The 3,977-nt window shown below is 52.1% G+C and overlaps 1 pseudogene; it reads right to left on the bottom strand.

The window, feature by feature from the left end:
• Positions 1–291: 291 nt before the first annotated feature.
• Positions 292–3,503, bottom strand: LOC118811161 (annotated as a pseudogene).
• Positions 3,504–3,977: the final 474 nt, after the last annotated feature.

Below are 3,977 nucleotides of genomic sequence, written 5' to 3'. Positions count from 1 at the left end.
AGAGCTTTATTTTACTGCAAATGATGATTATTTTAAATAAATCTAATTCTGATGTCGAGCCACACCAGGCCCTATAGCCACGGTCGACCTATCCAACTGAGTCATTCTAAAGAGATTTCTTCCCGTACCTAAGCAAGGAGGGACGTGTTGGTGAAACACCTCTCTCTGTTATCAAAGAACCAGGGATTACGTTAAGTAACCCAACGGTGTTTCACTATGGGAGATATAGACTACTCCTGGATTGCGCTATCCCACTGATGCATAGCTCAAAGGCCCTGTGTTGGTGCTACATTAGACTGATGCGGAGGCATTGTCTCCTAGCACTGCATGCGCCAGGGATGGAACTGTGACATCTAATCTGTAGAAATGCATAAATGTTTTCCCTGAAGCCCAGCTAGCAGCGGTGCACAGATCCAGTACTGACACACCCCTGAACAAAGCCCAAGATGTCGCCATGCCTCTAGTAGAGTGAGCTCTCAGGCCCTCCGGTGGCTGTGAGCCCTTACACTTATAAGCCAGGGCTATAGCCTCCACAATCCAGTGAGATAGCCTTTGGCGAGACAACGGCTTCCCTTTATGAGGAGCGGTCATGCCACAAAAAGCTGGTCATGCCTTCTAAAGTCCGCTGTCCTAACCAAATACTGACGTAAGGCCCTAACAGGGCATAAGCAGTTCAGTCTCTGATCCTCTGCAGTCGCAAAGGGTGGGGGGTGAAAAGCTGCCAGCTCCACCGTCACGCTTCTGTAGGCCGAGTCCATTACCTTCGGCACATATGCAGGATTAGGGCGCAAGCACACTCTCGTGTAGCCTGGGTCAAACTGTAAACATGATGTACAGATGGACAATGCCTGTAAATCACTCACCCTTTTTGCTGTGGTCAGAGCCAGAAGCAAGGCTGTCTTGAGGGAGAGGAACTTTAGCCCCACACCCTCCAGGGGTTCAAAGGGGTGACAGCAAAGGGCATCCAGCACCAAGGACAAGTCCCATGGCGGGACCAACGGCCTGGAAACAGGCCGTTTACGGCGTGCCCCTTTCATAAAACGACAGACTAGGGGGTGCTGCCCCACAGGCTTGTCCCCAAAACCCATATGGTAAGCTGAGATAGCTGCTAGGTACACCTTGATTGTTGAAAAGGCTTTACCCTTATCTAACAGATCCTGTAGAAAGCAGAGAAGTCTGCTAGTGAGCACTGAAAGGAAGTAATATTCGTCAGAGCGCACCAGTCCTCAAACACTCGCCATTTATTGCCATACAATGACAGCAGGAGGCAGGCCTGCAGCATTTAGATTCCACCTCTCACGGGCCAGGCCCAGAGAGCCATGTTGTCTGGGTGTGGGTGGTAAATTTCCCCGTCCGCCTGTGACAGCAGGTCTCTCCGTAGTGGGAGGGGCCAAGGCTGGCCTGCAAGAAGCTGGACAATCTCTGCCACCCAGTGCTTGGATGGCCAGTGTGGAGCTACCAGAATTAGAGACAGACCCTGATCCCTCACTCTGACCAGTGTGGGAGAGATCAAACTCAGGGGTGGAAACGCATACAGAAGGACGTTTGGCCATGGGTGGGCTAGAGCATCCACACCCAGAGGTGCATTTTCGTCTAGCAGGGAAAAATAAAGAGGACAATGCGCGTTTTCTCGCGAGGCGAATAGATCTACGGCTGCCTGGCCGTATCTCTGCCACAGCTGAGCCACCACTTGTGGGTGAAGTCTCCAGTCTCCGTACAAAGGATTTCCCCTTGACAGGAGATCCGCCCCCCTGTTCAGTATCCCTGGCACATGTGTGGCGCGAAGGGATAAAAATCGGGTGCTGCACCACAGGAGAAGCTTCCACGTCAGCCTGTGTAGCTGCAGCGAGCGTGTGCCGCCCTGTCGGTTGATATATGCCACTACCGTGGAGTTGTCTGTCTTTATTAATACATGCTGGCCCTGGAGAAATTTCCTTAAGTGTTTCACTGCTAAGAACACCGCAAGAAGTTCCAGATAATTTATGTGCGCTTGACTCAGCTGCGGAGGCCACACGCCATTCACAGCTCTGCCCATCAGAGCTGCTCCCCAACCTGACAGGGACCTGTCGTTAAGGTTATCCTCGTGGACACACCCCCTAGAGGAATTCCCGCTGTCAGAACAGCAGAGTTTCTCCAATAACGGAGTGCTGTCATACAAGCCGCCGTTATTCTGACCGGGCGGCTGAGGTGGCGGCGGGTGCACAGGTGATGAGACGCAACCCATCGCTGAACATCTCTCATCATGAGGAGCCCCCACTGCATCGCTGAAATCGCTGATGCCATAAGACCCAGCATACGCAGACAAAGCCTTAACGGAACCGTGTTCTGTAACTGAAACCGGGCTAGGCATTGCGTGAATGACACTACTCTCCTCTCTGACAGGCTGGCTGGATAGGAGAGGGAGTTTATGTTGAGACCCAAGTACTCTATGCACTGTGAGGACTCCAGACGACTCTTTTTCACATTTATTTTGAATCCCAGATTCCTCAGGTGATCTAACACTGTGTTGGAATCCCTGATCGCTTGCTCCTTCGAGTGGGAGCAAATTAAGTAATCGTCTATGTATGAGAAAATTCTGACACCGTTGTTTCTCAAAGGAGCCAGCGCTGCTTCCACACACTTGCTGAACACCCGCGGGGCTAGAGACAACCCGAACGGGACCGTTTGGTATTCGTAGGCTGTGCCCTCGAATGCAAACCTGAGGAATTTTCTGTGTGCGGGGTGGATGTCTATGTGAAAATAGGCATCCGACAGATCTATTGTTACAAACCAATCGCGCTGTCGAATCGATCAACAAAGCACTTTGTGTGTTAACATCCTGAACGTATATTTGCATAGATGTCTGTTTAACACAGAGAGATCCAAAATGGGCCGAAGCGAGCCCTCTTTCTTTGGAACGACAAAGTAACGGGAGTAAAAAGCCCTGCTTGCTTTCCTCCTCTGTGACAACTCTGATCGCTTGTTTGTTTAACAGAGATACAATCTCGTCCCGTAGGACGAGAGCTGAATCTCCACTGGCTACCGAAACCAACACACCGTTGAATCTGGGTGGTTTCGTATTGAATTGTAGCCTGTAGCCTCGAGAAACTGTTGACAGAACCCAAGGGTGAACTACGCATGCCCGCCACTGGTCCGCTCGAGCAGCGAACGCGCCCCTGTAGTTTTCTCCGCTCGTGTCGCAGGCGGATGACGTCACCGCCGTAGGGAGACAGCGGATTTGTGTCGAAGAGGGAGCGTGAGCCCCCTCTGGTGGAGACAGACAGGGAAAACTCTTTTGTGTTTTGAAATGTGGGGAGCACATCACCCTCGGCTCTTAGCCTGGCTGTGACTGTGCATTCTTTATTTTTTTGTCCCCTGAACTGAGTGCTTGGTGACACCTTGGACCTTGTTTGAAAAGCCCCTGTGCTCCCTCCGTTTCTGGAACTGGAGGAAAAGCTAAAGTGTGGGTCCCCAAAATTTCTAACACTGGGGAGCCCTCCGAATGTGTGAGAGTGGGGCTGCATTTTCCCCCAGCTTCCTCCTTTTTACAGGGAAGGGGGGGTTAAAGGGTAGGCTGTGTGGGGGTCAGGCCGCCCGCTTCTTCTTTCCTTCTGTGGGGTGGGGTGGCCGGTTCTTAGCTGCCACAGCCGCAAAGGAATGTTTTCCCCACGGCCCAGGGTTTGCTGCTCTTGACCGCTGGTTAGCCTGCTGACCTGCTGGGGCTGTTCTTTGGGCTTTAACAACCCCTTGCTTTGCTCTCACAGCTGTGGCTGCAAAGCTTTGCTGGCCAGCTTGAGGAGGGTGTGGTACCTGTCTGCGAGGCAGGCAAAGGTTGAAAGCCTCATCCTCCTGTTTCCTGAGAGTGCTGGTTTCTCTCATTTTCTCCAGGGCTGGTCCAAAAAGGCCTTTGGTGGGGTCAAAAGCCGCGTCCATGACCTCAGCTTTTTGAGTATCGCCAAGGCCTGAGAGATTTAGCCAGAGGGCTCTCTCACCTGAGA

This window comes from Colossoma macropomum, unplaced genomic scaffold (assembly GCF_904425465.1).
Source record: "Colossoma macropomum unplaced genomic scaffold, Colossoma_macropomum, whole genome shotgun sequence".
In the NCBI taxonomy this organism is placed as follows: Eukaryota; Metazoa; Chordata; class Actinopteri; order Characiformes; family Serrasalmidae; genus Colossoma; species Colossoma macropomum.
The sequence above is the reverse complement of the archived record's forward strand: the minus strand, read 5'-3'. Positions and strand labels throughout refer to the sequence as shown.